Below are 9847 nucleotides of genomic sequence, written 5' to 3'. Positions count from 1 at the left end.
GCGCCAGGAAGACCGCCAGCCCAAGGACCAGAGCCCAGAAAAGCCTGTACGGCCGCGGGATGCAATCAATGAGGATGCTGTAGGAGGAGAGATAGGTCATCGTTGCTCCCAAAGGGCCGACATCAGCAACGGGAAAGCAGCCAGAGCCCAGGAGTGTCACTTACGAGTGGACTCTGGTTTCCAAGCCATTCTCCTTAGACTCCGCCCATTTCCCAGATGTCAAGCCCTGCACATTCCCTTGACCCCTTTCCAGTTCTTCACCCCACCCCCCACCATCCCAAATACCTTTCAGCATTGCCTCCCAGGATGCGCCTGCAAGTTCTCTCTCTTACGCCCCGCCCAACTTCCCCAGACATCAGCTTCCTTGAGGGTCTGAATTCCGACTTCTGACGTCATTCTCTCAGCCCTCTCTCCTACTTCAGACCCTGTTCAGTTTCCTTGTCCGGCCCACTTCCCTGCCAGCCTCCAAAGGCCCCGATTCAGGCCCTCCCCAGTTTCTTCGGGTCATTAGGGTCTTCGCCCGACTTCTCCATCCGCATCCCGGGCCCAGCCCTCGCCCTTCCCACATACCCACCAATCTCCCTATTCCACGTGCCTTCCTCCCAGGCCCACCCACAGCCATCTGCTGTATGGTACCACCTCTAACAACATAGGTGAGATAGGCCTGTTTCCCCACCAACCATTCCTCAGAGAAGTCTCATTCCCTTTTCCACCCGGGACCTGGCTAACCACAAGAGCAGTCTTCCACACCTTGTCCTCCTACTGTGCCTTACAAACTCTCATTCCAGCCGCTGGACACACCCACCCCTTCTTTTTTGTTTGTTTGGTTGGTTGGTTTTTTGGGGGGAGCGGGTTTCTCTGTGTTAGCTTTGGCTGTCCTGGACTCCCTTTGTAGCCCAGGCTGGCCTCCAATCCACAGAGATCCGCCTGCCTCTGCCTCTATGCTGGGATTAAAGGCCTGTGCCACCATGCCCAGTCCACCCACCTTTTTTTTTTAATATTTCATGTATTATGTATACAGTGTTTTGCCTGCATATACAACTGCACTCCAGAAGAGGGCGCCAGATCTTATTGTAGATGGTCGTGAGCCACCATTTGGTTGCTGGGAATTGAACTCAGGACCTTTGGAAGAGCAGTCGGTGCTCTTAACCTCTGAGCCATCTCTCCAGCCCTCACCCACCCTTTCTTATTCTCTTTAAAATTTAGTTTGATTTTATTGGTGTGTATGTGAGTCTGTGAGTGGACGCTACAAGTGTTGAGGGAGGCCAGAAGAGGGGGTCAGATCCCCCTGGAACTGCAGTTACAGGTGATTGTGAGGTGGGCTTGGGTGCTGGGGACTGAACTCTGCACCTCTGCTAGAGCAAATGCTCTTGGCCACTGAGCCATTTCTTTAGCCCCCGACCCCCACCCTTAGCTCAGAAGATTGCCACACCTGGACATGACCCAGCCTTGAGCCCCACTCCCTGGTCCCAAAACCTAAAGCGGTGATGGGGAAGAGAAAAGCCGCCTGCCCCAGTGTGTTGTGTGCACTGGGACCGTGCACCTGTCCATCCCGGTGTGTGCTGTGTCAACGGGAGAGAACGGGGCTCTGCAGAGGTGTGGCTTCCAGGCCACCACGCTCACCGTGCACTGGTGTGTCTGTTGTGGCTCAGCAAGTATGTACCGCATATGTGGTCTGGCCTGTTTGACCAAAAGCCAACTTGGAGAAGAAAGCATTTATTTCATCCAGGGATGAACTGGAAATTAATGTGGAAGCAGAAACTGGAGCAAAGACCATGAAGAAAATGAGAGCATCTCCACTCTGCCCTATGTGCTCAGCCTGCCTCCTTGCGTAGTCCCAGGGATGTCACAGTTCACAGTAGGCTGGGCCCTCCCACCACCAATCAGAAGTCAAGACAATGCCTCGCTGGCCAAGCTGATAGAGGCAAGTGTCAAGTTGACACACCCTAGAGTCATCAGAGACGAGGGAGCCTCAATTGAGAAAACACCTCCATAAGATATAACGGAAAGCAAGCCTGTAGGGCACTTTCTTAATTAGTGATTGATGTGGGGAGGAAATGGCTGGTTGTGGGTGGTTGCTACCCCTGGGCTGGGTGGTCCTGGATTCTATAAGAAACAAGGCTGAACCAGCCATGGGGAGCAAGCCAGTAAACAGCATCCCTCCACGGCTGTTGCGTCAGCTCCTGGCTCTAGGTGTCTGCCCTGTTTCGGTTTCTGTCTTGACTTCCTTAGATGACAAACAGTGATATGGACGTATAAATAAATGTTCTCCTCCCCAACTTGCTTGGATCACGGTTTTGTTTTGTTTTGTTTTGTTTTAATCACAGAAATAGTAACCCTAACTAGGCCATTTATGAAGAGGGCAGAATAAACTTGTTGGCTCACCAAACAGAGCCCGGATGTAGTTATTTCTGATTTTCTTTCTTTTTCTGAGGTGTCCTTTTTTAATTATTTATTTAGTTGAGTGTTTTGCCTGCCTCTATGTCTGTGCCTCACTCATGTGCAGTGCCCATGTGTGGTTCTCCTCTTCCCTGGGGGGGAGGTGCTGATGGCCACCAGCCCACCAAGGCAGGAGTAGCGGAAGACAAGGCACAGAGCTTGGAAGGCCAAGAGCAGAGCACAATGGGGATCAAGAGCCACTCCAGGAGCTAGCTCAGCTTTACTCAGGGAGAACATAGGCTGTATAGCCCTTGAGGAGGGAGGAGTGGGGGACGGGGCTTCCAGGATAGATGCTCATAACTAGTTGGAACCAGGAGCATTTGGCAGCACGCTCCTAGCCTATGAGCGGGAACACAGCACCTAATTATCCTACAGGGGCAGGGAGAGGAGAGCTAGCAGGGAGCTGTGTCAAGGGCCATATATCAAGTGTGGGTAGGGGCATCTAAGACACTCTCCAGATGGAGTCAGGCAGAGAGCAGGAGGTCCTGCTGGGGACAATGGCTACTGGACTGGGAGGACTGCAACCTCAAACAGCAGGGTCCTTCTAACACCCATGGAGGTCAGAAGAGGGCAACAGAGCTCCTGGAACTTGGTTACAGACAACTGTGAGCCACCATGTAGGCGTGATAAATGAACCCCAGTCCTCTGCTAGAACATGTGCTCTTAATTGGTTGTTTCGAGACAGGTCTCACTATGTAGCCCAGGCTATACTGGAACTGGCTCTGTAGACCAGGCTGGCCTCAAACTCACAGGGATCCACCTGCCTCTGCCTCCCAAAAGATGAGATCAAAGGTGTGAACCACCACACCTAGCTAGGATTGCTTGCTTGCTCGCTTGCTTGCTTGGGCCTGTTGATGCCCTCGCTATCTGCCTGCATTTCTGAAAAGCTCACCCAGGCATATATGGTCCAGGACTGAATAAGAACTAAAACGAGCCAGGTGGTGGTGGCACACACCTTTAATCCCTGTACTCAGGAGGCAGAGGCAGATGGATCTCTGTGAGTTCGAGGCCAGCCTGGTCTATAAAGTGAGTCCAGGACAGAGTGACTAGACAAGTGACTGACACAATGGCCATACGCCACCACCACCCCTCCATACAGCCACACTGCACAGGGGCCACAGATGGTGATCAAAGCACCCTTCTTGAGGAGCAGAGGCGATGGGGTGATCTTTCTGTGCACTCTGTAGAAGTCATCCTTGTGTTATTCAAACGCTGACTTCTATACCAGCAGAGAGCTGAGAACAGGCCAGACTTTGGTACTGTTATTCTTATGGATGCGTCATATTTTGTAAACACACTCTGCTGCACCTTCTGGTTGCTTTAATAAAGAGCTAGGGCCAGGCATGGTGGCGCGGGCCTTTAATCCCAGCACTTGGGAGGGAGAGGTAGGCAGATCTCTGTGAGTTCAAGGCCAGCCTGGTCTACAAAGAGAATCCAGACCAACCAAGGCTACACAAAGAAACCTTGTCTTGAAAAACATAATAATAATAATAATAATAATAATAATAATAATAATAATAATAATAATAATAATGCGCTGAAGGGCCAATAGCTGAGGCAGGAGAGGAAAGGCGAGACTTCCACAAGAGATAGGACCACTGAGAAAGAATCTCAGGCAGGGTTTTAACAAGGAGGCTCGGAGGAAGAAACAAGTGGCAGGACTACGGGACTGAGAAGAGGTAAGGAGCCATGTGGCAGAACATAGACTAATATACAGGTTAAATTAAGTTATAAGTGCTAGTTGGCAACAGCCTCAGCAAAGGCCAAGCTTTCATAATTAATACAATGTCTCTGTGTCATTATTCAGGATCTGACAGTCCAAGAAAGTCCTGTTCTACAGAGGCTAAGGCTGGATGGGACAGTCGCTTCATCTGTTCCCTTCTCCCCAAGGCCAAGGAAGGAAGCCAGGTACTACAGGATGCTGAGTTTAAGCTGCCTGGCTCTACCAGACTTCAATAAATAGTGCATTGAGGATGCTCAAGGGGCTGGGGACCTGGCGCAGCTGGTAGAGTGCTTGCCTAGCTGGCATGAAGCCCAGAGTTCCATCCCCAGCATGGCACAAAACTGAGAGTAGCCCCTCCGTCATCCCCGAACACAAGAGGTGAAGACAGGAAGGTCAGGAGCTCTAGGCCAGCATGGATATTTGAAAAGAAAGGAGGGGAGAGGAGGAGAAGGGAGGGGAGAGGAGGGGAGGGGAGGGGAGAGGAGAAGAGGGGAGGGGAGGGGAGAGGAAGGGAGGGGAGGGGAGAGGAAGTGAGGGGAGGGAGGAGGGAGAGGACAGGAGCGAGCGGAGTGGAGGGGAGGGGAGAGGAAGGGAGGGGAGGGGAGGGGAGGGGGGAGAGGAGGGGAAGAAGGAGGCACGCTGACTCAAGAATGGGAGACCTAGGGGGAGACCTTTGGTGTGGGTCACCCTAACAGAGCTGACACCTGCTTGACATCAAGCCCCTCCTTACATGGCCTGTTTGGTGATGTCAGGAGGTAACATACCCCACCCCCTGCTCACATACAGCCTTCACACTTTACATACTGCTGTACATAGATTGAGGCTCAAACATATACACTGATGCCTCATATGACCCCAGGCGTGTGCCAGAACAATTCAGAAATATACATGCATAACTGGGGTGAGGGTGGGGGGAGCAGTGAGATAGAGGTCTCACTATGTAGCTTTAGATAGCCTGGAAATCTGCAAGTATACCAGGCTGCCTTGAACTCACAGAGACTCACCTGCCTCTGCCTCCTGATTGCTGGGATTAAAGGTGTGTGCCACCGCACCTGGCCCCCCCCCCTTTTTTTTTAAGGATTGGGTTTAGTACAAGATGTCCTCAAACTCACCGTGTAGCGGAGAGTGACCTGATTCCTCTACCTCCACCTTCTGAGCACTGGGATAGCAGGTGTGTGTCACCAGATCACTTTATTCCATGTTGCAGATGGTCTGGCTGAAAACTCTACTCCCTTTCTGCCAGGGTCCAGCCCTGGGTGAGGTCATGGCCTGAAGAAGGGTGGGTGCAAAAGCATCCATATGCAGGGACTGTCTGACACAAAAAGCTGGTGGTCTCCAGCTTTCATGGTCCCTTTGCAAACCCCCGTCCCGGGTGGGGCGGGGGGGGGAGTCTTGTCTTCTCCATCTCACATAGAGCCCATGAAGATCCACATGGAAGACATGACCCACATCCCTTGCCCTCCAGCTATGCTCACTGCCCAATGTGAGGATCTGTGACGTCCTAGTCTGCCCTGATCTGTGATGAAGCAGCACTGTCGTCCTTAGTGACATAGCCAGGCCATGAGCCATGTGTGGTCGTGTGGTCCCACCTTTGGCTACGTGCCCACTACAGCCACCTCCTCCCATTCCAAGAGCAGTGGAATCACTGGGGTTGCATGCATCTGGTTGGTGCTGCAGGAAGGACCAGAGAAGGCAGACACAGCTCAGCGCCAATCCATCCTCATCCCATCCTTCTACCCTGGACATCCCTACGCCAGGCCAGAGAATACACCATATCCTTCCTGGGTCAGGGTCTGTGAAGATTATCACTCATTGTCAATTTGATGACACAATCTAGAATCCCTGAGGAGAAAGTCTCAATAAAAGACTCTCGTCTGGGGGCTAGAGAGATGGCTCAGTGTTTAAGAGCATCACCTGCTCTTCCAGAGGTCCTGAGTTCAATTCCTGACAACCACATGGTTGCTCACAACCATCAATAATGAGATCTGCTGCCCTCTTCTGGCCTGCAGGTGTACATGCAGATAGAGCACTCAGATTCATAAAAATGAGTGAATCTTTTTTCTTTCTTTCTTTCTTTGGGGGGGGGTGGGGGCAGGGTTGGGGCCTGACTATGAGAGATTATCTTAATTATATTAGCTGAGGTGGGAAGACCCAGCCGGCTGGGACCAAGAATGAAGCAAGCAAGCAAGCAGCTGAGCACTTAGGCATTCATTCTTTGCTCATGACTGTGGATGTCACGTAACCAGCTCTTATCTTGTTGGCTGCTCCATAATGGTTGAGCTGTAACCTGGAATTCCTGGAATTGTAAGCCAAAATAAGCCCCTTTCTCCTCCCACCTCCACCCCCACCCCGAGTATTTTCTTGCATCAGAAGACTTAAAATAGCCAGATGTGGTGGCGCACGCCTTTAATCCCAGCACCTTGGGAGGCAGAGCCAGGCAGATCGCTGTGAGTTTGGGGCCAGCCTGGTCTACAAAGTGAGTCCTGGACAGCCAAGGCGACACAGAGAAACTCTGTCACAAAAAATAAACAAACAAAAACCAACAACAACAACAACAAAAATAGAAGACTTCAAACTAGGACAGAGTTCGAGGGTGGGTTGTTCTTTCCGGCTGAGAGAGTTATTAACTCCATTGACAGAGGGACAACAGTACAGTGTGGGCGCTGAGGAGAGACCTGACCCATATGGCAGAATCCGGTCCCTCCTTACAAGCTGGAGAGGGAGGCTCTAAGTCACAGGACCGAGGAGCAGCCCATGGCACGTGCTGGAACTGCTGGCCTTCCCGCTGTCTGAATCAGCCAAGGATGAAAGGGCAGGGACCTAGAATAGGAAGTCACTGGTCCTGGAAACCAGATTACTATGTAACTGTGTCGCTGTCAAAGTTTCACAAAATTGGAGTGACCCTGGCACTTGCTATCTCTGTCCACACCCCCACACAATAGTCATTTCCAGAACTCTCCATCTTCAGTTCCCACAGCCGCAGAGGACTCAAGCCAAGCCAGGGCCACACACCAGGAGGACAAGAGAAAGCAGACCTCCCTAGCTATGTCATGGACTAAGATCAGGGTGAGGAACTGGCAGAAAGCTCAGGGGAGAGGCTGTGAATGGTGCAGCCACACGGTAAAGCACAGATGCCTGTCCCTTACGGTTGTGAGCCTAGCCTTTAACAGCTGAGCCATCTCTCCAGCCCGCCTGCCCCTTACAAAGACAGTACAGAGCCAGGGCTGAGTCAACTGCTCTCACACAGCCAACAGCCAGGACGGGGAGCCAGACACGTGACACGCACAGGCACAGGCCCCAGCTGCAGGTTATGTGATGGTGTTGGACCCTAGCAACACTGTATTCTTGAAAGCCAAGCCATTTGGCCACCAGCTTGCTTTGTTTCTGTCTAATACCAAGCAACAAAGTAGCAGGAGCCCTGCAGTGATGAGAACCTGGGTTTAGGATATTCCGGTTCACCGCCTAGTTCCAGCAGCAACAATGTTTCAGCACTGTAGTGTGGCGCTCTACCCTCTTAGAGCCTGCGTTTCCTACCTTCAAAACTGCCATGAGCCTACACCTCCAATCACTGTTTGCATTAAAACCTAAACAGATACCCATAATGCACTTAGAAAAAGACGTGGCCATTGGGTGTAGTGTAAATATCTCTTTTTTATGCACTACTGGAGATGGAACTAAGTTGCAGACACATTCTAGGCAGGGGTTCGACCCCTGATCACAACTTCAAAGCCCCAGACCGAGGATTCTAGGGGGGGCGGGGGGGGGGTAGCTCCACCCGTGAGCCACGCCCCCAGCCTCTCACTGGGGATTCTAGGCGGGAGTTCTACGGCTTTCATGTTTTCAGAATTTTAATTCCAAGCTGTTTCAAAATTCACAGCCGGGGAGGTTATAGGCTCACGGCGTGGGGGCAGCCGGGCGAGGGGTGGGGCGGGCGGAGGGTTGTTATTGTTTTTCTAAATTGACTGACTTCTAAAAGTTTATGTTCGTACCCACAGACAAGTGCTACTCCTAACCTTGAGCAGAGAAGATTCTGTCTGCAGTAAACAGTGGTGACTGCAGAAGTTCGTGGATGCTCAGGGTGCTAAGAATGAGGAAGGATTGAGTGCTCGGGGCTAAACAGGATTTTAATACCCTGGCCAGCTAAGCTTCTGGGAACACGGAAGAAGAGCGGAGACATTTAACAGGGCCACGATGGAATCTTCTGGGCGGGCACAACAGGACCAATTGCACTCATGAACACACAGCGGTTTCTGCAGCCTGCACAAGAACGAGTCTATCAACAGTTGATCATGGGTTGGAGAGGGGGCATCTGGGGCCATTACCCCTTCCTCTGGAGGAAGGTCATTATTTTCTCCTGTGTTATACCCATCGACGCACACCAGGAAGAATCCAATGGCCACCCATGGCCACACAGACAGCCCTGGTAAATCTTAGTGGGTTGCAAGACAAAAAGCCGTAAATGTATGATAAGTGACTGTAAAAAGGAGGGGGCGTTGACAGGAGTGGGAGGGAGAAAAGGGAGGTTGGGGTGAGGGACAATGGGTCAAAAAAGAAATTTAAATTAATTAAGACACCTTGGGGGTGGCTGGAGAGACGTTCAGTGATTAAGAACACTGGCTGCCAAAGGACCCAGGTTCAATTCCCAGCACCCACATGGCAGCTCACAGCTGTCTGTCTGTAACTCCAGTCCCAGGGGGTCTAATGTCCTCCCTGGCCTCTGCTGCCAGTGCATGCCTTCAGTGCACAGACACACATGTGGGCAAAACACCCCCTGCACGTAAAAAATGAAACAGGAAGACTTGGGAGGGTTGGGGAGGTGGGTCTGGATCTGGGAGAAAACAATCGAAAGGGAGGGATGGAACAAGAGAGGACAGAAGGGAGAAGGAAGCGTCAGTCCTTGGCCAGCTGGCAATACCACGGTTGGGTCTGCAATGAGGGAGAAACAGCATGATGTGGCCGGAAGCTGGAACTCGGTAGGTAGAGCACTTTGCAAGCGTGCATGAGTCCCTGAGTCCTATTCCCAGTGCCCTATAAACCCGGGACTAGGTGGTGCACACTTGACATCAGCACTCAGGAGGTCGAGGCAGAAGGATCAGGAGTTCAAGGTCACCCTTAGTTACTTATTGAGTAGGATGCCAACCTAGGCTATGGGGGGGGGGGGGGTGGCCAGAGAGAGACAGAGAGAGAGAGAAAGACAGAGAGACAGAGAGAGAGAGAGACGACAGGAGAGAGAGAGAGAGAGAGAGAGAGAGATAGAGAGAGAGAGAGAAAGAGGTGCTGTGACAATGGCTGGATGAGTCAAAGCACTTGCTGTGTAAGTGTGAGGATCTGAGTTCAAATCCCTGAAAGCCAGAAACACTGCAAGAAGTATGTGTAACCCCAGAGACCCAAGGGGCAGGGTGAAAACAGAAGAATGCTGACATCTGTCAGTCCATGGCCAACAAGGTAAGAATCAGGATACATGAATGCCCACTGACATCCACATGTGCTCAGGCAAGCACATGGCCATGCAAAAGCGTTTTAGATGTCATTCTGAGGTCAGGTATGTTGTTGATCTCTTGTAATCCCAGCACTCCAGGGGCTGAATGTAGGAAGGTCATGAGTTCAAGACCAGTTTGGGTAATATAATGAGTTCCAGGCTAGCCTGAGCCACATAGGAAACCCTGTAAACAAACAGGTAAAGAG

The sequence above is a fragment of the Acomys russatus genome, chromosome 31, assembly GCF_903995435.1.
Source record: "Acomys russatus chromosome 31, mAcoRus1.1, whole genome shotgun sequence".
Taxonomy (NCBI): Eukaryota; Metazoa; Chordata; class Mammalia; order Rodentia; family Muridae; genus Acomys; species Acomys russatus.
Note: the sequence above shows the minus strand (reverse complement) of the source record.